At 37.1% G+C, this 25,800-nt stretch overlaps 2 pseudogenes; one reads left to right on the top strand and one right to left on the bottom strand.

The window, feature by feature from the left end:
• The first annotated feature begins 819 nt into the window (after positions 1-819).
• LOC120257169 lies at positions 820-24,504 on the top strand (annotated as a pseudogene).
• LOC120257165 lies at positions 13,135-19,680 on the bottom strand (annotated as a pseudogene).
• Positions 24,505-25,800: the final 1,296 nt, after the last annotated feature.

The raw sequence follows: 25,800 nt of genomic DNA on the forward strand, positions 1-25,800 counted from the left end.
TCTCGGATCTTGGCTTTTGATGTCCTTCATGTGTGCTTTCCTTCTCGGTTCTTCACTTGTGATTAGCAGAGATGCTAAATGGGACAATGCGACGAATAGGTATACTGACATGTTTGATTGGGCATTACAACAATTTTACCTTGCTAAGTTCCTATCTGTTCCACAGCTTTCTTATTTATATATGGGAATAACTTAGATGAAGTTAGATAGGTGTAGTTAGTGTAGTTCACTATTGGATGTTTGACACGTGGCATGAGATGAGTAATTTAATAATAAAGTGAGGGCATTATAGAAAAGTTATTATATTTTTATATATATTTGGAACACGTGTCACAATATTAATGGTGAACTACACAAACTACATCTATCTAACTTCACCTAAGTCATTCCCTTTATATATTACTTATGGTTTATGAGTCTATCAACTTTATTAACAAACAATTAATAAACAATTTAAATTCAAACTAAAATTTTAGACTAATAAACAAATAAAATGAGTTCAACCATATCTAACCTCGTTTGATAAAGTTTGACAAACCCTAAATAACATTGGATAATGTATAATCATTTAGCATATAGCATTGTTGGATAATAGGTAATCATTTTTTTATATATTTATAAATAATTATTAAAAAATGTATTACAGGGGCTAAAGAAAACTTTCAAACTCATTCCAAATGACTGAATCGTAATTTATATTTTAATGAGGTGGCTCAGTATAAGTATCCCATCCAAAACCTAGTCACTGGCTCCGTCTCCCACGCTCTCCACCACACTTCGCCGTGCTCCCTCATGGCACATTTCCCTTGCTTTCATCTCATGGGGAGCCTTTTACGGGCTGAACTTGAGCACCGTTCATTTGGCTTGCTCGGCTTGTTTAAATCCCTACTACTCAGTGTTCAAGTGCCGAGCTCTCCAATGAACTCTATGTCTGCCAAACTCTTCAACTCCCATCTCCACTTCCTCTGCACTGCAAAATCGGCACCTTTATTGACATCTAGGGTTAGGGTTTCACCTAAGGCTACAAAGATTTCAAATTTGCAGCTCAAAGAAAAGTGGTTGGATTCCCTCTCCTTGAGCCCACTGGGAGGAGACGAGGGAGTGATTTGTGCTTCGGAGCCTCAATGGGTTCTTGGAGTGGATCCCGATGTCTCTGGCACCGTCGCACTTTTCAAACCCAATAGTTCTGTCTCTTCGGCTCAGGTCGAATACTGTTCTTTGTTTAGCTTTTAAATCACAATGTTCTTTTATCTAATCGTGATTGAGGTAGAAATGTAACTCAATAACATCCAGTTTTACAATCAATCATCACTTCTTAAGAAAAGAAAATAAATTTGTTTTTTATCTGCGATTCAATATAGAAATATCTGGTAATAATTTTAGAAAAGTTTTAATCTGAGCAGTAATTTAATTTTTATATGCTTAAACTTTCAAGTTTCTCAAATTCAGTTTTATTATTAATTATTTTGAGCCATTGGCTGATATTAAGTTGTTAGTGAATGCATTTACTGTGAATCACATTGAAATTGACATACCACATCTTCAATGGCCTTGTTGCTTGGTGACAATAGTTACTTATCATATTTATACTTACATTTTCTGGTTGAATTGAATTGCATAGCTTTGTTTTCAGCTTTAACTTCTGACTTGGAAGTATTACTAATGCTGAAAATTTGATTCAAAGTTTTCTGCTTATTATTTTCATGGGTAGCTAAGGGCCATTATTATTTCTACTAGCTTTGCTTCGTCGGGAGATCGTTCTCTCTCGAAGGGGGCAGCTAGGTCGAGTTCGAAGGGGCCACCAACGCGGAGGGAAGAGGATCTCTGGTTCCAAGCGCCCTCGCTCTCCCACCGAGAACACTTGTGGATGCTGCTTCCGCTCGACCCAAAAAACGGTGGAGTGCCGACATCAAGTGGTCTGCCTTCGATGCGCATGTGTGGGTCACATGGCGGCGAGGTGTTCGGTGGTGCGCAGCCCGCACCGTAAGAGATTGCATGTTCGAACGAAGAAGTCGACCTCGACTGAGAAGCAGGATGCATCACAGGAGGGACCTATGAAGATGACCGTGACCGCTGCTAACCACCCACCACCGTCCCATGTGTCGCTGTCATTATCTCTCACGCCAGAGATTGAGAAGATGAGGAAGGACTTGGCGCAGGTGGCTATTCTTTCACTCGTGGAGGGTTTCGTCAACAACTCGAGCATTCTAGAAGTGGTCCCGAGCATCCTTAACTGACCACTTGCTGGTCCGATCACTCCCCTGAACGATTGTGTCTTCTTGATTCCGATGGCAAGCCGTGAGGAAGTCAAGGAGGTGTCCAAACTGGCAGCTTCAAGGTGGCCACCAAAGACGACCCTTGCACGTTGAAGTTGGCCTCGTGGTTGGCTGAGTTAGGGGCTGAGGGTCGTGCATCAGGGACGGGGCAATGGATCCTCATCAGGAACTTGCCGCTTCACGGCTGGAGCTGGAACACTATTGTGGAGGTGGTGCGGTCAGTAGGGGATCTGGTAGCACTTTCACATGCATCTACTCCGCACAAATACTTCATCTCTGCGTTGGTGCACCGTCGTGTCGGGATATCCTTGCCAGTGGAACTGGATCTTAGTTTAGGCATGAGAAGGTACTCGGTATTGATCACTAGTGAGCGTGAGAGCCACCCATTGTTCCGACGGGAACTTGGTAGATACATCTTACCGGAACCAGGCATGGAGGTCGCTTCAAAGCTGCCGGATCGCAGGTGTACGGACGAGATCCCTAGGATGGAGAAAGGGAAGCAGTTGCTTACTTAGGAGAATCCACGTGCTAAGGGACAGGTTGAGCGCAGCTCTTGTCCTGAAGCACTTGGGGGAAGATCGTCGGTAGTGGACGCTGAACGCAATCGGGAGTCTAGAGAGATTGTGGTTGAGCCCAGCTCCCATAGTGTTGATAATCCAGAGATGGTTGCGGTGGCGGAGGGCCTCGGTGACATGAAGGCTGACGTGGTTGAGCGCTGCTCCCACAAATCCAGGACGGCGGTGATCCCTCATTCTCGGCTGTTGGAAGGAAGGACCGATGGTTGATAAGTGCTTGAGTAGACATATTTTTATATATGTTTTACATGCATTGAGATCATTTTTACTGTGGTTTATGTCTCATATTGTGTATTTGGTGTTCTTTTATGCATATAGGTTGTGAATGCCTTGAAGAGTAAAAAGGAAACAAAGATAGGCTATAAAGACACAATGTTGGGAGTTCTTGTTCAATTCAAGGACAAAAATACGAGAGGAGTTCATAAACGTAGAGATGTATGCCAACTTCCAAGAAGATTGAAGTCAAATCACTAGTTGGAAGGGCACAAAGGCAGTCACATCTTCATGTTCCTTCTCTTTTGTGAAAATTGCAAGACCTCTCAAAGATACGTCGATGAAGAAAAGTTTTATAGCCTACCACATGGACGTGTGCCCGGACATGTGGCCTCAAGAGAAGAGTATTTGGATCACGTTTTGTGAAAAGTACTGTAGCAAAGTTAATGTAGTAATTTTACTGTGGAAATTTCTGCAGCCCACGCGGTCGCGTGGAAAATCCACACGGGCGCGTGAGGGCACGTGACAGGCGCGATTTTGTGCTTTAAATAGGCCGTTTGCCCTATTTTGGATGAGACTTTTTGGCGAGGGTTTTGGCGAGCACTTTGAAGGCAAGACGGCTATGGTTTTGGAGGAGGTCTTTGGCGATATTGGTGGGCGTCCATCACCAACTTTGATCGATCTTCTCTCCGTCATAGCAAAGAGGGAGCCTTCGGCGACCTAGCTTTGGAGAAGGATTCTTTAAGACGTTGGGCGACCCATCAAGGCCATCATCACGAATTTAAGGGGGTTTTACTTCATGGCTTTCATTGCTTTTTATTGTAATAATCATTGTTTTGTAACTTGCTCCATGGAGGGCTAAACCTTAGTAGGTATTTGGGCATGTGAACCCTAGGATTTATGTTTTTGTAATGATTTGCTTTATGTTTCTATTAATTCGAGTTGATTTGAGTTTTAACCTTGTATTCTCATTGCTTGCTTGTTTAATTAATCCTTGAGGTTGATTGGATTTGCATGATTTGTTACTTTGATGTGAGAGAGGTCTCCATTAGAGTTAGAACGTCAAGGTTAAAGAGGGTTGAGAGGGTGAGTCATGAGATAGTGGAGTGCCCCCTCTCCCTTCAGATTGAGTGTTTCCTATCTCCGTATTCCCTAAACTCTATGCAACGATATTTGGTGTGAGGCGTGAGATTGAGAGATTTCTCCGTCGGGACCTTGTAGGGGATTTGAGATCCTTCTCACGGGAATTAGGGTTGGATCTATCCTTAGGAATCGGTTTCACTCTTAGGTGTCCCTAGAGCGTATTGCGGTCATATGGGGTGTGAGGTGTTGAGATTGAGTGATTTCTCCGGCGGGACCTTCCAGGGGACTAGTACCGGTGGCTTGGAGGCAAGAACCTGTTGTTCTTGGATTACCTCGATTCATTAGACTCGGTTTAGAAGCATTTAGTGAATCGTGAGCTTCATGTTAGATCCTAGGGAGAGCATTGCCCGGATACCTCATCTTTATTGATTGAGATCTCCTTTACTCGTTTTCTTGCTCGCTTGCTTTCTTATTAATTCTCTTACAATTAGTTCATTTCATCATATCCATTGATTTCGACTAGATAACTAAGAATTGGTTAATACTAATACTTCCGTTCCCTGTGGATTCGACTACCCACTCACCGGGGTAATTATTACTTCGACACCCGTGCACTTGCGGTACATACACGCATATTCGGACGTGTCAATGGTCTGAGGGATGTTCCTTCAACTGCTTGAGATTGTACCGCTGGTCAGGAACAGGCTCGGACTTCTGAGAAGGCTGGTTCTGATCGGTTGGTTTCTCGGACGGAGCGAGCTCGATGTGTCGATCAATGGGTGGCCAAGCCAATGCATGGGACAGGTGGCGTGCATTGGATATCCGAGGTTTCCTCCAGTCCCGAGTGGCGGACAAGCAATGTGATTAGGCGGCTTCAGGGTTCTCAAACCATAGCAGGACAAGTAGCGAGATTGATCCGTTAATTTTGGTGGAGCCGGATCGTGCTTTGGGTCAGTCGAATAAAGTTACTATGGACGGTGGAGACCCATCTGCTCCTTTGCGAAGTGGGACAGCCCATGGGCGGTGATCCAGGTAAATCCGAGGGCGTTGATAAATCCTCTTCTCGGGAGACTGGGCCATTGGGATGGGCTGGATGGTGGGCCGTCTTCTCTATTGCAAAGGGTTGTCAAGGAGAAGAGTAGTCCGTTGGGTCATTCTTCTGTGGGACTGAATGTTGTTGGGTCGGCCCCTTTGAAGCTGGGGGCTGAGGTGGAGAGGGGTATGGATGTTGATTCTTCTATTTTGAGACCTAATGATGTTAGGAACTTGGACTTTCACAATGAAGTTAGGGTGCCGACAGTGATTCCCCCAGTGGGTTTTAAATGGGAGTTCTTGGTGGGAAATGGGTCTTGGCTGCTGATGTGGTGTCTCCGCTAGCTCACTATGAAAGGGGTACTCCGGATTTGAGTGTTACACATTCTCCTTCGACTGTTAATGAGATACCAAAATGTATTTCAGAATCTGATGACTCCATTTCCGAGTTTGAGATGAACCTCAGGAAATTAATACCTAGCTTGCTTGGGGAGCCGGGGGAGAGTAACACTAAGGAATCAAAGGGGACCCGTTGCAGTGAACGGATGAAGAAACCCTACTCACGCTTCAATGAGGAGGCTAGCTTTCTTGCTGAACCCCCGAAGTCTACTAAGAAGAAGATACCACAAGGAGAGTCCTCGGAAGGTACAACTTCTAAACTTCTTCTAATTTCCGATTGGACCAATGCTCAACTGGCCAGTTATTGTGATGCTTGTGGTATATCTTTTACTGATGCTTCGAATGATTGCTTTAATCATATTGGTTTGATGGAACAAACTCGTGTTGCTTCCTTATGTGTTTCGGCGTCATCCTTGGAGGATCGCGTTGCTTAATGTTCCTTTATGAATATTATCTCTTGGAACGTTAGGGGATTAGGGAGACCTGCTAAGCGGTTTCTGGTTAAGGATTTTTTATTTTTACATTTTACGGATGTTTGTTATCTTCAAGAATCCAAGTTGGAAGAGATATCCCCTGCTGTTTGGCGGGAGATTGGTGGGAGCCGATTGGACCAGTTCTGCTTTGTTCCAGCTAATGGCTCGACTGGGGGTATCATTGTCAATTGGAATAGTGGGATTCTAACTGACAAACTGTTAAATAGGGTTATCTTTAGTTTAACGGTTGAATTCTGCTCAATTAGGGAGAATTGAACTTGGTGTTGTACGTCGGTATACGGACCTAATGCTAGAACGCTGAAACACGCCTTCTGGAATGAACTCAGGGCCAGTGCTGGCTCACCGGGGGTGCCGTGGATTATTTGAGGCGACTTCAATACCATTTTTGATGTGGGGATAAAACTTTCAGGAACACCCAACTGGGATGACATCAGTAAGGCGAACGTGTTACTTCATGACCTGAAGCTTCAAGAACCATCCTCGGTTGGTCGATGTTTCTCGTGGACCAATGGTCAATTAGATCCAATATGGGTGAAACTGGATCGCTTCATTATCAATGATGAATGTGCGACCCTCTTTCCCAAATTGGTCCAAAATAGTTTACCTCGTGTGGGATCGGATCATGTTCCTATCTGTCTTGAAGTGGGTAATCATTGCTCTAATCCTAGGCCATTCAGATTTGAATTGGTGTGGTCCACCGCGGATGGATTCTAGGAGATGGTTGAGCAATGGTGGGCAGGGAGATCCCCGCAGGGTTGCGGCGCTTTTTTCTTGGCAAAAAAGCTTGTCGGGCTCAGGGACCATTTGCGTCAGTGGGCAAAATTCTCGTTTGGCTCTATAAAGCTCAAAAAATTGAACATCTTACATGAGTTGGAAGATCTTGACTTAATTAAGGAACATAGGAGGTTATCATCGTTGGAAATGGGTCAGGAGGTGGATCTCCATCTGAAATTGAGTGAGATTCACAAACAGGAGGAAATTTATTGGAGGCAACTATCTAGGCTCCAATGGATGAAGGAGGGGGATGAGAAACACCAGTTTTTTCCATAAGACTGCCAATGGGCGTAAAAACCGGAATCTCATCCCTAGTATTTCTCACAACGGTGTTACATTTTCTAACCCTAAGGATATTGGAAAGGTCTTTGCGGGGCAATTTCAACAGCCATTTGGTTGTAAGAGGACCTTTCGCTTCAAGGCTGACCTGCGCAAGCTCCTAGCTTACAAACCGCATATTGATTTATCTCCGCTAGAACGACTGTTCTCCCTAGAGGAGGTCAAGGCTGCGGTCTTTGATCTGGGAAGAGATAAGGCACCGGGTCCTGATCGTTTCCCCTTGCATTTTTTCAGACAATTCTGGGAGACAATTAAATGTGATCTTTTTCAATTATGTGAGGACTTCTTTGAGAGGGGGGGCTAATCTGGAGCGGATTAACTGGGCAAGCATCGCTCTTATCCCCAAAGTTGCGACGCCAAGGGGGCCGGGGGATTATCGGCCTATTAGCCTTATCAATTCCTCCCTAAAAATACTGTCAAAATTATTAGCTTCTCTGCTAAGCCCGGTTATGAACTCTCTTGTGGATTCAAATCAATCAGCGTTCATGAAGGGTAGATGTATTCTGCATAACATTGCCATAGCGGAGGAACTTATTTTCTTCCTGCATAAAAAGAGGCTTCCGGGTCACATTTTGAAAGTGGATTTCGCTAAGGCTTTTGACTTAGTGGATTGGGACTTCCGATTTGATCTTTTATCAGCTAGGAGTTTTGGGGATAGATGGGTGGGATGGATCAAGAGTATCCTCTCTTCTTTGAAAGCATCGATTCTGGTCAATGGATCACCTAATGGCTATACTCGTTACCAATGAGGATTGAGGCAAGGAGATCCTCTGTCCCCGTTGATGTTCGTTTTAGTTACTGATGTGCTGAGTGCGATGTTCAAGCATGCACTCGACTCCAAGATCTTAATTAGGGGTGCCACTCGGGGAGGGTGATCGCTGTTGCAATCTACACTATGCGAATGATCTCCTGATTATTACTACGGGGGGACTGGAGGACCTCAGGATCATTAAGCTGATGCTATTCCTATTTAATGGAATGACGGGTCTAGCAACTAATTTTGCAAAAACAAGCTTTTACTTAAGCAGGTGGGGGAAGTTTCCTGATCAAGCAGCAGTGGATACCTTGCAGTATGCTGTCGGCATGCTTCCAGTCACCTATCTTGGTTTACCAATATCTGGTCGAAGACCCCGTAGACAATATTGGGAGGTGATCATTTCTAAAGTGCGCAGGAGGCTTGCATCTTGGAAAGGCTTACATCTTTCCTTAGGGGTTGGCTTACACTTGTCAATTCTGGGTTATCTGCGATTCCTACGCTCTGGATGTCTGTGTTCCGTCTGCCTTGTTGGGTTACCAAGAAAATTAATAGCATATGCAGGGATTTCCTATGGTCTGGACCAGACATGGACTACCCGGGAAGGCGTCTGGTTTGCTGGAAAAATCTTTCCAGGCCACGGGACCACGGTGGCTGGGGCATCCTGAATCTTTCCATTTTCAATCAAGCTTTCCTGGGAAAGTAGTGGTGGAAATTAATGACTAACCCTATGTGGGTAGGTGCGAAAGTGATCCAGTTTAACTATAGTGGAACTCGGGGTTCTACGACTGCTCCGGCAGGGAGGATTTTGTTTTTCTGGAAAAGGGTACTTGAGTTGCCTACTGGCTATGAGACACTGTTTAGAGATCGAGATTAACTCGGGGAAAGATACTCTGTTTTGGAGAGACCATTGGCATTATGGACGTGCTCCCATGTATCTGTGACTGGAGAAGTTTAGAGCGAGTCGCTTCCCTAATGGTACAGTTCACGAGCTCCGTCAAATGTTGGATGAACCAGTTTCTCTCGAGTTTGGGGATAATTCTCATATACGTGAAAGGGTTTGTGGTGCGGCCAATGCGTCCGGGGATCAAAAAGAGGTGGAGACTAGCGGGAAATGGGCAGTTTTCGGTCAAATCCTTCTATAACTTCCTAATCGATGGGGGTTTGAGATGCCAAGATGTGAAATTCTTTTTGCACAGTTGGTGTCCTAAGAAAGTTAACCTCCTCAACTGGTTAGCTTGGAAAAACAAACTTCTCTCTCTTGAAAGACTTGTGCAAAGAGGATGTAATAGGCTACCAACTGACACTTGTGTCTTATGCTATGCGGGGACGGAATCTATTGACCACCTCTTTGTTCATTGCGCTTTTTGCTAATCATGTATGGGACTATTTTTCCAGACTCTTATAGTTCTCATTGATTCCCGACTCTTTAGACTGCCTTTGGGGGACTTGGAGATTCGGCTTACATCCTGGCAGAAGATCTTTCGGGGACTTAGTTGCTAAGGCTATTATTTGAAATATATAACTTGTTAGAAATGATTGCATGTTTATGCCATTGATGTTCATGTGTATGATGTTATCTTAAAAATTGATCGAATGATTTTGACTTGGTTCTCTTCAGCCGCTGATGGTGCTCGAGAGAAGATGAATGAAGACATCATGACAGTCATAAGAAGTTTGGAGTTCTTAGGTTCACAAGCGAATGGTATGAGGGAGCCTCTGCTGGTGGAAGAGACTCATGAGTTGAGCTCAGGATAGTTCCTTTGTATTTGGTGGCCGTGAGGAGGGCCGTTTGTTCCTCACTTTTGTTGTTGCTTGTATTTTGATTCTGATGTACTGATGTATTGTTACCACATCTAGTGGTTGCTTTATTTTTCTGTTCAATAGATGTGGTTTATCCACTTTTTCAAAAAAAAAAAAAACAATCATGTATGGATCCCATATTGTAGGTCTTTGATACCCCAAATGTAAAAGTACTGGTTGGAAAAAGAGTTCAAAATTGTTTGGATGCAAGGTCTATCGTTCAGTTGCTTCAGACCTTTGCTGTACCACATGGTATGAAGCTTGAATCTGTGTAATTGTTAGTTGTGGTCCTATCATTTTCCATTTTCCTCGACTTGTATATGTGTTTAAGGTTTCTAGAATTTGGGAAAATGTTAGTTGTGGTCCTATCATTCTCCATTTTCCTTGACTTGTATATGTGTTTTTAAGGTTTCTAACATGCTTGATGTTCATAACCATCACTACACCAAAATAGGTCTTTCGTGAAGTTTTTTTTAATATAAACGCCGCTAAATATTAAAAGGGCGTTTTCAAAAAACACCAGGAAAAACAGCAGTGAAAATAGTGTCGGCAATCTCCTAGCAATTTGCAACGTTTATCAGAAAACACCGCTAATTTAGTGGCGTTTTCAGACAAATGCCACTAAATTCGTGTCCTTTTTGTGACTTTTAGAGATGTTTTTTAAAAAAAATAATTTAATAAATAAATAAATAAATAAATTAGCCGCGTTTTTAGACAAATGGCACTATATCATTGGCATTTTTGTGGCATTTAGTGGTGTTTTTCTAAAAAATAAAATTTTATATTTTTTAAAATAAGGTTAAGTTAACTTTTTTTAAATAAATTATCTACTCTAATTTTTTTGTTTTTTAGATTTTTAGATTTTTTTATTATTTTCTCTTTTCTCCTTCTTCTTCTTCCTCCTCCTCCTCCTTTTTCTTTTTCTTCTTCTAGTATTTTCTTCTTCTTTCTTCTTCTAGTTTCTTCTTCTTCTTCTCCTTTTTCTTATCCTAGTTTTATCATCGTCATCATTATCTTAATCTTCATCTTCATCTTTCCTTCTTCCAATTCCCTCTTATCCTTCTTCCCCTCTCTTTCTTTTTCATTATCTTACAATTAAAGAGTATTTATAAAAAATAAATAATGATGGTCTTTAGCGGCGTTTGTTAAGAAAAAACACCGCTAAACGAAAATTTTAAAATAAATTGCGCCAAATTTAAATCTTTTAAAATAGATGGCGCTAATTTTGAAATTTTCAATTCTCGTGGCGTTTTTCAGAATAAACGCAGCTATAATTTAATTTTATAAATTTTAAATTAAAAAAATTATATTTTTGTGGAGTTTATTTGTTAAAACGCCACTAAATGTAATTTCATAAATTTTAATTTAGAAAAATATGATAATTTTAAATTTTAAATTAAAAAAGTTCATTTGCGTTTATTTATTAAACGCCGCTAAATGTTTTGTTATAAATTTTAAATTAGAAATGTACCATACTTTCGCGGCGTTTGTTCAGTTTTAATTTTATAAATTTTAAATTAAAAAAATATACAACTTCACTGCGTTTCGTGAATAAACACCACTAAATTAATATCATAAATTTTAAATTAAAAAAGACCATAATGTAGTGGCATTTTTTTGAGTAAATGCCACTAATTTTTTAATTTTATATATTTTAAATTAAAAAAATCTATAGTTTAGTGGAGTTTTTGGAGAAAGCGCCGTAAAAGGAAAATAATTTGGCGGGGTTTAATCTAAAAACACCATTAACGTGTAATTTTTTTGAATTTTAATTTGAAAATATAGTAGTGTTTATTATAAACGGTGCTAAAGACCAACAAAAACGCCGCTAAAGTTCAAATTTGTGGCATTTTGATAAAAACGCTATTAAAATCATAAAATTTGAGGTGCTTTTTAAAAACACCGCGAAATAAACGCCGTTAAAATCCCTTTATGGTGTAGTGATGGTGTATCTGCTGGTAGGTAGTTGCTATTGGTTCTACAATTATGTAAAGCATCCATATTTTTCATTGTGGATTTTTTTTTGAATAAAGTGGATAAACCAAAACTTTATTAAATATTGTGGATTTCATTAATTTACGAGTCTCAAAAAATATTTTCTTGATTAATCTTCCCTTCCAAATAGTCTTGATAGAATTCATTAGGAAACAAGATGGAAGCGGAATGAATCCTTATAATGGTCCCTTTCTGAATCATAAATGGACTGAAGTTTAATGTTTGTGATCTATCCCTTGCCTTAGTTTGATGCCCTTACAACACCTTGAATGACTTGGTCTTGGTCTTAAGTTTTGTATTTTCTGATTCTATTGATCAAGAACTGCAAGATGTTCTTTTTTCATGGTTCAAAATGCTTAGTGTGTTAACTAAATCAATTTATCTGTGGTAACAGAAGGGGTGCCAGATGCATGGTGGAAATTCCTAGGATCATGTCCATGTGTAGACTATTGCGCATTATGTTTTGTTCGACTTTGGAAAACATTTGCACAAGGAAATTGTAAATTTGAAAACAATTGCAAAACAATTGCTTACACAGTATGCCATTTGGTCTTTAACTTTTTGATAAGAAAAAGTACCCATGACATTTGGCTTCAATACTGTAGTATACTTAAGGTGGCTTTTTCTATATTAACCTGTAGTTCATGTGTAAGGGGAACATATGCAAGTATTTTTTTTTTTGAACTTAGAGGTTTAATTGTTCTAATTAACTAATCTATCTCAGGGTCCAGAGAATATATCGAACAGTCAAATCCCTTCCCGCAAGATGGAAAGCAGGTTTTTGCTAAAACTTATCACTGACAAAACACAACTTGCACTTTTTGGTCTTTACAAAGATCACTATTATTCAAATCAAATACACTACAAGAAAAATCCCAAATCGGCACGGTAATATCGGTATGGAAATGAGTTTAAAAACCGTGCCAAATTGATTTTGGCACCGTATTTGGCACTAAAAATTAACTATGCCTATAGAATAGTCACATAAATTTTGGCACCGTATTTTTATACCGTGCCAAATTTTGTCATTGTTTTTGGCACCTTTTTTTTTACTATTGTGCCAAATATTACCATTGATATTTGGCACGGACTTTGGTTCCATATTTGGCACGGTTTTAATATGGTTTTATTGGTTCAGTATTTGATACGGTTTTACCACGATTTTATATATTATATTTTTTCACGATATTTGGCACAGTTTTTGGGAAAAAAAATTTGTCACGGCTTTTGGCATGCTTTTGTTTGTTCTATAAAAAAATAATTTATATGAAATTAATTTTATTTAAATTTTCTTGAATCACACCCATCAAATTTTTTTTTTGAATTGCTCAACGAAAATTATTTTATTAAATTAACAATACATACACATTTCTTTAATCAACTTCTTCAACATCTTATGACTAACAATAAAACAATATGGCTGATGGATTGTTTGGAAATACTAGGCAATGGATTGTTTGGAAATACTAGGCAATGTAGAGAATACAAATATAATATTGTTCATAATGAGCTAATTCGCAGCACCCCTTCCGCACCTAAACAGTAACGAGTACCTTCACATTCTTTTAGTCCTGAATAGATGCAAATAAAAATTCACAAACATTGCCAATAGAATTTTGAGCTCAGAATACATTGCTTGGAAGGAAAGCACTTACTTTGGAGCTCTGCGAGTGCAGTATGGACGTAGTCTCAGACGGTCCAGGCAAGTACGTAGTGTGTGCTTGCAAGGAATATCAACCGAAATGCTTTGCTTCTTTTGTGCACTTCGGCAGGTTGTTTAACATACGCCAAGTTAAGAGCAACGCTTTGTGCATGAACTTTGATGGGTTTCGCTCTTGCCAAAAAAAATAGGCCACTAAAAATAGCAGAGACGTGTATAAATCTCGGTGGAGAAAATGAAAACGGGGCCGCACAAGTGAGGACAGAACTGCATATATGTGGGCGATAAAATCACCTGTACAAAATCACTATTAAGGTACATAAATTTTGAAGGAAATGAACAACAAGACATTCATCTAATGCATAAGGTTTAAACTTTCGAAATTTTTAAACAAGAGATTCCTTTAGATGAGAGGGCAAAGTATAACCTATGAGGTTGCTTTCTCCTCCTAGAGCAGGGTACAAAATTCTCTCCCTTATTCGGCAACTCCTGCAACTGTGAGTACAAATTTGATGAAACAACTGATTAACCAAAATCAAAGCAAGAAAAGAAAAAAACCTCCAGTGTTGTATCTGTTATCGAACGAATCCATCAAGCAGCTTCCTCTGAGCTTCTAGCCCCCACCTGAAAAGTTGAACATGTAATCTTTATCACAAACATGTAATTCATTAAAATAGTAAGTAAAGATCAAACCAACATGATGACCAGTAATCATTTTGTTCCTTGATTCATTAATCCATTCAAAGTGAAATGCAAAAAGATTACCTTCTGTGCTTATGTGACTGAATAAGTGAACATTTTGCTTATATAAATCTACTACAAGAACAACACATTTGAATGCTACGAGGAACTGAACTCTAAAGCTGGAGTGTATTTATATTTATTGATTGTTCCAATAAATATAAATACACAACATGATTAATATAGCAAAGAATAGGAATTAGATCTTATGAGCATAATGATGATAAGCAAAATAACCAGAGTAGTAAAAAAATCAGCCAGTTGAAAACAATCAACTGGCTGATTTGAAAGGATGAAATAAGTTATTATATGTATCATCTACCTCAGCTGAGACTGCAATAGCATCGAACCAGTGATCACATCTCAGTGCTTGCAAAAGAGGCCGCAGACGGGTGTCAAAGTTTGACACAACAGCAGATTTCAGTCCAGCTTTCTTCAGGGCTTAAAAAACTTCTTCAGCATCAGGATCAACAAGGTGCCATGCCTAACAAGTTAAAAATAATTTAGAAACAGCTTGGTCACAGCAACATCAATTATTGAGAATGTTTAAAGCATTTCATCAGGACTACCCACTTTATTAGTTGTGTAATAGTGATACACTTCCTCAAAGTACTCTGAATCTGAACACCGTGTGGAAGAGCTGACTATGAATTGCCAAAAGGGTCTCCCATCATCCACATATCTGAAAACAGAATTAAAATGAAGAAAACAATTTAAACTTCTCTATGATAGGAACCATTGTGCACAAATAAACTAAAGACTATGTAGATAATACTTCAGTAGATTCAAGCTTGCCAAAATGTTTGCATTAATATGATAAATGGCAAAAGGTTTGTTGTTTTTGACTTGTGCAAAAGGACTCAATATCCAACAAATGATTAGGCAACACAACTTGATCATAGGATAATGAGAATTTACACAACATACTAGTAGGACTTGTTTTTCACAAAGAATAAAAGAAAATCACCAAGAATGCATTAGTTCTCCAAACATAAAATTTATGGAAAGTTACCTACCAAATTGCTAGCACTCTACATAACAAGACAATTAATAAAGGCATATCCAGGGTCTATGACAGAAGAGAAAGAAAACCCCATCTAATTATAAAATTCCTTCTATTCGAGGTTTAAATGACTTTAGAAAACATGAAGATTTGATAAAGTAAACCACAGAATAAAAAATATGTGCATGCATAGAACTAAATATGTTCATATGAAATCAATGCCAAGCTTACAAAAAAAAAAAAATACTTTTGTCGAGATCTAAATATGAACAATACCTCTATGCCAAAGGAGGGAAATACCATTACATGAGAGGTTGAAAGGGGCATGTAGGTAGCAATGATAAGAGATGAAACATAAGAAGGCACAAAAGAGTGTATAAGAGAAAGATGTGATGCTGAATGTTCATCAATGAGTGCTAAATTAAGCAAATATTTGACAGGAGAGCTAATATGACCAAATGAAACGATGGAATCACCTGCCCGACCCTTGCACCCTTTGGCCCCTATTTAAAGCTAACCTCTACCCTACAAGGTAATGGCATTTAGGAAGAGGATGGTGATGCCAAACAAAAGCAATGAAACATAGTGAAAGTTTCCTTCTCCTTTCTTTCATTGGCACTAGGGGAAATATGGGGCTTTTCTTCTTTCTCTATTTTCACAAAACCAGTCTTTGCAAGAACATGGAACCAATGCAGCCCCAAAATTATACACCAAGCAGAGATAGTGCCAAGGAAAGGATGAAGAGTTTGAAAGGGGAACAATTAACACAATAGGTGATCTAATGTTGCCAAACATCGCACAATTATATTCATTACATAATTTCATTTAAACAAAAAACACAAGAAAACTTTTTCCTCCGCAAAAAACCGAAAATCTCCAAAAATATAGCTTTTGCTCCAACTTGGAGACTTTGGCAAAACCAATTTTTAGAAAAGCAATAGTAAAGGCAAAACAAGGCTGCCGTGATTCTACTTATAAAGTACATGGGACATTTAATTACTACAATAATATGCTATTCTAAATTAGTTTAGACATATATATATTTTAAGAAACCTCATTTTGTTTCACATTAATTAGTTAATGTGATGAAATTTTGCCACAAATAAACTATAAATGGTTAACTTTTAGGCTTAGTATACACTTAGCCTTGACAAACAAACCATTAGCTTAACTAAATTAGACCATGGTGTCAGTCATAGAGTACTAAGCTTTGGACTCACAACAAATTAAATGTAGGCAGTATTATTTAGTGTACTGAGCCTTAATTGGTACCTAGGCTAAATTATGGAGTTAAACACATAGCTTATCAAGCTCGTCATGCATTAGAAACTAATAAAGGACAGATTATTGAGGCATTAGCTTAATTAAGTGGAGATGTAATTAAGTTAAGACGTCACAAGTAAATCATATACTTAGATACTTGAGTCTATGTGTAATCAAGCATGTCTATATGAATGAGTCTACAATCATTCAAAATCTGCCAAATTTGGCTAAGTTCAAATCCACTAAGCTGCCATAATTTCAATTTAGCTTATGCCAAATTTTGAAGATGGTTTTTATATGAAGGGATATTTTGAAAATGTTCCTGTTTTTTTTCCCCTTAGTTTTTCTTTGTCTATATATATTTCTATTTTTTAAATCAAACATAGTTGCATGTTGATCTTCAATGAAAGGTAAAATGCCAAAACATTTCAAAGCGGAAAAACTCCCTCACAAATGTTCCTGTTTTTTTTCCCCTTAGTTTTTCTTTGTCTATATATATTTCTATTTTTTAAATCAAACATAGTTGCATGTTGATCTTCAATGAAAGGTAAAATGCCAAAACATTTCAAAGCGGAAAAACTCCCTCACCTTCTTTAACATACTGTATCCTTCATACTAGTTTCTCATTATCTGTGTTTGTAATCATCCTAACAGCAAACCATCACATCACATCCACACTATCTTCGCATGGCTTAAAAATTTCCTTTAGGACTCAAGGTTAATTACCAACTACAGTAATTTTGTTACCTAAAACTCCCAATATTCATAAAGAAGGTTTTAAGTGGGTTGTGTAAATTAGGTATTTCTCTTATGTCTTGCAGGTGCAAGACCTTTAAGTTCAAATAAAAACTAATGGTTCCGGTTTGTTCAAGACGACAGCCTGATCAGGACCAAAGCAAACCTGGATGAACGTATAGGTAACAAAATGATCTGTCTCTTTTAGTACAATAGACTTATCAACTTACCAATATACAACTTACTCAAAAATTTAAGCAAAATAAATCCAAATTTCAACATTTCAACTTAGCTTTTGTCAACCACATCATAAGGTTCAGGTAGTAGAAACATGGAAAAACTAATTGGACAAAGATTACAATAAATGTTGTTAACATGAAAGCATATCACTGGCCTATGACTACATGGAATATAGGAAACACCTCATCAAGGATATCTACTTCTAATAATCCACTATCTATTATGTTAAATTGATTTCCCAATTATGCATGATTTAGTTTATGAAAAAAAAGGACCATATGAATTCAAGTTCAATGCTTAATGAGACTATTTTAAATTACATTTCCTACATAAACTTAAATATTGCAAGAATGAAGATGTAATCTACTAAAGTTGGGTCCCTTATCATTTATACTTATCGCAGCAATAATAAGATATTAGCAACATGTTAGTTTTATTATTAGTTAAGCCTAAAAAGAAAGATGGATTTTTAACAAGTCTGTTCATTAAGTTTTAGAAGAAGATAAGTTTCTTGTGTCCTAAGAGATAGCTATGGATAAGGCTGGAACTCTATTCCAAGTTCAATAATATATAATTAGTATATAAACCAAGTTTAGACATTAATAAATTAGTGTTGTTCTAGTTAAATCTAAATGAGCATATTCCAAAGTTTTAGGAGAAGATATGTAATTTAGGGTTAGGATAAGAATAACGTTCTATTATGAATTTTAAGCATCCTATATATACAAAAACTAAGTTCAGAATCCGGATTCAAACTTGAGAGATACCATGCAGGATATATTATTGTATGCAACTTGAGAGATGGCAAAATTAAATAGAGCAAACTGTTTACATAAGCAATAAAAGGTGATAGACTACAGCAGATCCAGATTCAAACTTGACAAATAATACAGACTCATAAGCCAATAGATGTAAAGAATAATCTTTCTCTAACAAGGGCTTCATTAAAAAGAAAAGGTAAATCAAACACAAGATACAGGAAAATGATTCTGGCAAACCCTTGAAGCAAGCAACCTAACCTAATTTTTTTTTTAAAAAAAACTTGTGCAATTCTAACTCAAGTTCTACTAACGTAAGCTTTTCAAATAACCCATATCAAATAGTGAATACCTGATTATTTATCTTCCTTAAAATAGATCATTAAAACCCAACTCAACCTTGACAATCATTATGCATAAAAAGAGGAATCACCAAGCAGAACTCAACATTTTGAAAGGAAAAAAATCATCATACCTGGCAACTTTCTCGGTTTTCTCAGTGGGACAAACTTTGCAACAATAGCTAGTGCAATGGGTGATCCAAATATGAAGCCTCTGACCTTAATTCCTAAGAAAGTGTATGAATATTAATAACCTCATCCTCACTAAATCGACCGGCACTACAAATCCTCTCGAAAAGCTGCCCACCGGCGGTGTATTCCTTTGAATGCTAAATTAAATAAAGTTATTATAAATAATGGCAAGGAAAGAGCTAGCCTGGAATCTAAAACTTTAAACAGTGAAATTTTCGACAACAAGATAGCATCAACATTAAGAACTCTACCGACAATGTTCTTCTATATGTTGACTATGAACTCAAGAAAGAATCTAAGAAACACAGCTTACAACATGGTGATGATAATGAATGGACAGGAAAATAAGCAGCTATAAACAGGATTGGATTAGACCTCGCGAAACCGAACAATGTTGGGATGCCTCAATGACCTATGATTAATGATTTCTCTCTGCACATTCTCATCAATTTGAAGCCAACCAAATGAGCAAGTTACAAGATGAATTCACAAACATTAAAGTCAAAACATCAAACAGAAAACTGTCTACAGTTAACACTCTGATGACACATGAATGTAAACAACAATTGATCCAACAAAGAACAAAAAGTCACTTAAAACTTAGTATTTTAACCGCATTACATAAGATTAGAGGTCAATAAATCATGAAACAAATAACTTCAAGTAAAACCCTAAACAGAAACCAAGATATTTTTTTCAAACAAAAAATCAGGAAAAACTCAGAAGAAAATTAGGTAAAGAAATTGCAATACTTAGATAAATCTCCGGCGAGGTAGGCATCGTCGAAATTGAGGGCGTAAAGAGGATCATACCTAAAATCCTCGAAATGGCAACAATGGTGATGATTATGGGACATCTGAGACACCAGGCGGAGGAGCAATAGCGGTCGCCGATCGGATCCAAGTGGAGGAGGAGCAGATGAGGAAGGCGGCCTGGCGGTTGTCGGCGTCACGATCGGCTGTGGAGATGGAGGCGGCCTGTCTGAGTCTCGAGAGAGGGAGAGGATGAGGAGCGGGATGGAATTTTAATTATATAATATATTATATTTATAATATAATTATATATAATAATACAAGTATATATATATATAATTATCTTAAATCAGGAGTTTAACAATGTATTAAAAAATTATTGTATTTATATTTTTTGCACTGTATTTGATACGACATTAATCAATTTACTATATTTATATTTTTTGTACGGGATTTGACACGGTATTAATAATTTACTATATTTATATTTTTGGTACGGGATTTGATACGATGTTAATATATTATTATATTTATATTTTTGGCACTGTATTTGGCACAGTATTAATATATTATTATATTTATATTTTTGGCACTATATTTGGCACTGTATTAATACATAAATATATTTATATTTTTTTGGCACGGCATTTGGTATGGTATTAATATATTATTATATTTATATTTTTGGCACCGTATTTGGCACGGTACTAATATATTATTATATTTATGCTTTGGCACTGTACTTGGCACCGTATTAATATATAAATATATTTGTATTTTTGGCATGGTATTTGGCATGGTATTAATATATTATTATATTTATATTTTTTGGCACTGTATTTGTCACGGTATTAATAATTTGCTATATTTATATTTTTTGCACGTTATTTGGTACAGTGTTAATATATTATTATATTTATATTTTTGGCACCGTATTTGGCACAGTATTAGCATATTATTATATTTTATATTGTTAGCACGGTTTTGACACGGAAGTAATATAATATTATATTTATATTTTGGTATGGTATTTGACACGGTATCAATATACTATTATATTTGTATTTTGGCATCGACATTTGGCACAGTATTAAAATATTATTAAATTTGAGTTTTTGGCACGGTATTTGGCATGGTAATAATATAATTATGTTTTTTAAAAAATATGTTTGGCACTGCATTTGGGACTGCCATGTAAAATTATTAAATTTATGTATTTGACACGGTATTTGGCATAGAATTAAAAAATATTTTTTAAAAAAATTCATATATTTGACACTGTTTCTTAGTTCTGTATCAAATGTTGTAATAAATTTGTCACGATTTTGTTTCCGTGCCAATTTTACCGTGCCGATTTGGAATTTTTCTTGTAGTGATAGATGTTAAATTTTGTTTGTAAGGTTAAGAAAAAGTAATTATGTGATGGTTTTGAAACTAGTTTTCAGAAAGCCATCATGGATGTACATGACATGACATGATTTTATTATGATCTTTACTGAGATATATCTTTTAGAAACACAACCCGTTGGTGGATCTGTAGCTTACATTAAATAATGTTGCCATTGTTAGCCTTACATAGCTGGATGTCATTAATCTATAATAGGACGTCTCTTTACAAATGCTCTCTCTTGCAGCTGTGTTTATTGCTGTCTTTTTCACTGTTTTATGCATGGAAGGTGGAGTGGAGGATATACATATGGATTGTGGATTGGTGTTCTAGTTGCATCAGGATTTTCAGTTGTGCTAGTGACATCACATGAATGGAAAAATCACTATGAACTCTCTCGAAGCTCTTCTAGTAAGGTTTGTGCAAGTGCAAATGTTTTATCAGATTTATGTACAACTATGTATTGTTGAATCATGGTTTTGAGGTAGCTGACGGCACATAGTTATGTCTATATCAGATTATGCTGGCTATCTTCTGTTACTGGTAGTTCTTGAAATGATGAACCATGATTGATCCATTTTGTTTATGGAGAAATCATTTAAGAATTATGGCATCTGCCCATCTTTAGTAGATGTTTCCAATTGCTTCCATTATAGTGTTGAAGTGTCACGCCCCGAACCTGGAGCATTGACAAACGGCCGCGTACCTACAAGGTCGTGACCAAGTAGGCACGCAAGGCCTCAAAACCTGTCTCACACTAGATAAAATAACCTTTAACAAAGACATTAACTTTAAGACAACATAGAGGCACAATGCCCGATATATAATGGAAGCAAGTAACAAGTGTCTCACAAGACATTAAACATAAGACATAAGTTCTAGGTTCACAACAAGAAAGTTTATTAACTTGAAATATAACTAAGCGGCGACTTGCTCAACGACCCCGCTAAACTGTCCACCACCCAACCCTACTCCTGATCTGAAAGATAGAGAGAACAACTTAATGAGCTTGGGAGCCCAGTAAGCAACCACTAAAAACATTGGGATCACAAAAATGTTCATTAGATTTTAAAAGTGTACAAAATGTAACAAAGTGAAATAAATATCAAAATGAAATCCAAAAATCAGAATTAAATCATAACAGATTTAGTTTACCAAATTAACAAGCATATATGTCCCCCAAACAACTAATGCCAAAACAAAATATCATAGCTCATTTATTTAAACTCGGTGACCCGAGTCGGATTTCAGAACTCATAGGTTTACCCCCGGTGACCCGAGCCAGAATATCAGAAGCCGTTATTCTTCACCGACGGAACAGTACGAAACTATAGTTTCTATGTCAGAAGTACGTGTCGACACGGTCAGTGTTTAACCCCGATGTGAGGGTTATTGCATTGTTAATTGGGGACTACGAATTTCTATACAAAAATACATCATGTCCAAAATTATCGTCAACACAACAATGAAATTTGGTGATCCCGTTTTTCTAATGAAAATAATTCTAATTATTTCAAAAATGAGTTAGATGCCAATATGTGGTAAGAATAAGTAAAATTTAATAAAGCGGTAACCACATTATTTAAAATATAAGTAATCCATAGATGAATGGATATTTAAAATTATAAATCAAGATTTATGCAACCATTTCAATCTTTAAATAGCCATTGTCTCTAGAAGTTCAAAAGTAAAATAAAAATAAGAATATATAATATATTAACGTAACAATGGCGAGTCAAGTTTAGAATCAATTAAATAAACAAATAAATATATAAATAAAAATCTATAAATTCTGAAGATAATGGTAGATACAGTATTTTAACCCAAAACATTTAAACATAACACCATGAATGGTTTTAACAATAAAACCCAAAGTAATTAAATAATTATGTGAATCATTTCGATAATTAGAAATTTATATATACATATATATGGGTTTATATGCGGTTTACTTACCTGTCTAATGCCAAAACTACAAGCACCCCAAAAATTAGACTTCCACAGAATATCCTATAATAAGATTAAAAATTCCAAGGCAAATCAGAACTTCTACCACATAAATAACAAGTTTTAGTGGGATGCCACTGAACACAATTTCTAGAATATTTTATCCTATAAGAAATCCATAATAATAATAATAATAATAATAATAATAATAATAGTGCACTCCCCTAATTATGGGTTCTAATGGCAACACACAACAAGTTATTTAAAAGTGCTTGTCATTGAATTCCAACCGAAATTACAAATTACAAATCCAAGAATAGTTAGAGCAAGCTTATCAGTAAACATTTAGAAAAATAATAACAATAACAAAATCATAAAAAGAAAAACAGTAGGCTGACAACATAAGGGACACAGTAATGGTTTCTATAATGTATTAAATGAGATAAAAGGCAAGGGATTGTCTTTTCATATCACTTTTAAAACAAAATCTCCATTCCCTCTCTACCATCAGCTTTTAACAACAATTAAATAATGCATTATGTGTTTGGATACCAATCTTGGATCAATATTATCATTCACTACAATCAAATGAGAACAAAAATTACCCAATCAATAGTATTCTACCAACAGGCGCTAAAACCAGGAAGCTTGCATACGAGACAAACTGTCAACCTCGGCTTGACATGCAAGTTTTTTTAAATCAAGAACAATGTTTTTAACTCATAGAGAACTTGATCATGAACAAAGGCATGCAAATCAACATAGAAAATTTATTGCTAAATGGCCAGTTTCATTATGAGGAAAATCAATCCACCACTTAATCCCTAGATCTAGGAAGAGAACGTTTACCTCTCAACGATAACAACACAACCCTTGACAAATAAGCCTATCTCCGTCCTCACCACCGGCACCACACACCCAAAAAGAGAAAAGTAGAAGAAAGAGACAAGATCTCTCTCTTTCTTGGTCCAAACGAAAATCTATATCGGGAGAAACAAAGAGGTGGCGGCTAGGGTTTGAAAACCTAATAATATATAAAGATTAAGAAAAAATAAAATTTAATAAAAAGGAAGGTTTCTATTCCTCTTCCGTAACAGCCATGCATGTAAAAATTAAATGAATTAAATTAAAAATGTGTGGGACCCACATGAAGTTTACCATAATCCATTGCTTTGGTGTTGAAGTCATTCAAGTATGCTAGTCTTTCTGGCTTTTGCTGGAGTATCTGCCATGAAAGCGCCATTCACAGGTGTATGTATAAAAATAAAAAAACATAAGAGCTGTTGTTCTTTTTTTTTTTTGGAGGTATTGTTCAAGAAGTTCGTTTTTTCTTTTTAATTGGAGGCATAGCTGAAGAAGTTCATTTTTTCTTTTTATTTTGAGGCGTTGTTTCTCGTATTAAGTTGATTATGATCATAATCTTTAATCCGTTATCTTCCTTACTTCTGCTTTACTTCAAGAGTGAACTTACTAACCCTAGATGATTGTTGGAGATTTCTATTAATTGTAAAGAATTTTTGGCAGGATGGTAGCAAGAAAATTGCTTCTGCTCTGTTCCCATCTTTGATCCATCAATTAAAGAGGAAGAAAGATCATGGTATATATTGTCAACAAATTCCGCCAAAACTGGTTTACATTGTATACACTGTAACAAACATCCTTCTTCATGGAGTATTATCCACACCTTTGCTTCCACAGGTTGAGCTGCAGCTCTTCTTATTGCGGCATATGGAAGAGGCATTATATAACAATTGGACCAAATTGATTCTAATGGTTCCCATTTATCTTCTGACCTGTTCAATTCATTGATCATAGAAAAGAAGGCAGTTTAAAACTTCTGAGAAAGCATTTACTAGCTTGGAAGGAGTTTTTCTCGTTTTTCATGTCAACCAATTCATTTTATTTGCTTGTTCTGCCACTTGGCTGGAAACCAAAAAGGAAAGCCTGAAGATTCTGAAGATTAGATTTACAACAAGCTTCTTTTAAATTTCATTTGAAGATACGTTATCCCTGTAATTGCAGCCTCCCTTGTGTTGTTTTACCTCTAAATTTATTGTTGAAAGCCAATTTGTTGTGGAAAATGAATGAATTCCTCAATTTATGAGAAATGGCTGCTTTGGTGTGCGTATCATGATCTTTCCTATAAGCTTAGTTTCATTTGGGTGTTTCCATGTTTGTGAGGATTCCTTCACAATGGCAAATGAAAGCAAAGGAGATGAAGTGCCTTAGTGGTATGCATCAGTCAACTCTGCTTATAGTTGCTAATGCTGCTGTAACCATTAAGAATGTATTTTTAATAATAAATTAGCCAATATATTTTAGTAATTTGAGATGAAATTGCCCTGTTGTTTCACTCTACAGTCCCTAAGGAGGCAGGCAAAGCAGTTTGTCTCAAGGTTAGCCTGTCTGGTAGAAGTCTGTGTGCTGATTATTTTGAATGTCAAGGAGTACTGAAGCTTTGTTTAAAACAGAGAACCAGAACTCAGAGCTTCTAGTTCAGGCTCTGGGAAAACGCAATGGCCATGGGAGCAGATCTTTCTTCTACCTTGTACTGATTGTCAAGTTGTTAGCACCTTGTGTTCCTGTGATATCTTGGGCCTATTTACTATGATGTAGAGAACATATTGGGCAAGGCCAACACATGTCCTAGTGGTCAAACGGAAGATAGAGCTCTGTGTTCGCTGCTTCTGCAAGGTGTGCAGCTTCTTTTTTTTTAACCTACTCTTCTTTCTTCTAAAGCTTGATAATAAGCTTGAGATGCACAAGTTTGATCTCAATGTCCATAACCTCGCTCAGGCTCAGAAAACTAGACCACAGACTCACTAGTCTGGAGTCATATTAGATGTGATTGGCAAAGGTGAAGATGAGTTGAAAATAGTGGGATGCTCCTTAGTCATCATTTTTGCTGAGAAAATGACGTTGTTTATTTATATTGTTGATATTGTGGCTTAGCATCAATACCCTCTCCCTCGCTATTCTTCTAGCAATTTCTTTTCCTTATTGTGTAACATCTGAGCATCCTTTCCTGAGGCCTGCTTAGTTTG

The sequence above is a fragment of the Dioscorea cayenensis genome, unplaced genomic scaffold (assembly GCF_009730915.1).
Source record: "Dioscorea cayenensis subsp. rotundata cultivar TDr96_F1 unplaced genomic scaffold, TDr96_F1_v2_PseudoChromosome.rev07_lg8_w22 25.fasta BLBR01001920.1, whole genome shotgun sequence".
NCBI classification, from domain to species: Eukaryota; Viridiplantae; Streptophyta; class Magnoliopsida; order Dioscoreales; family Dioscoreaceae; genus Dioscorea; species Dioscorea cayenensis.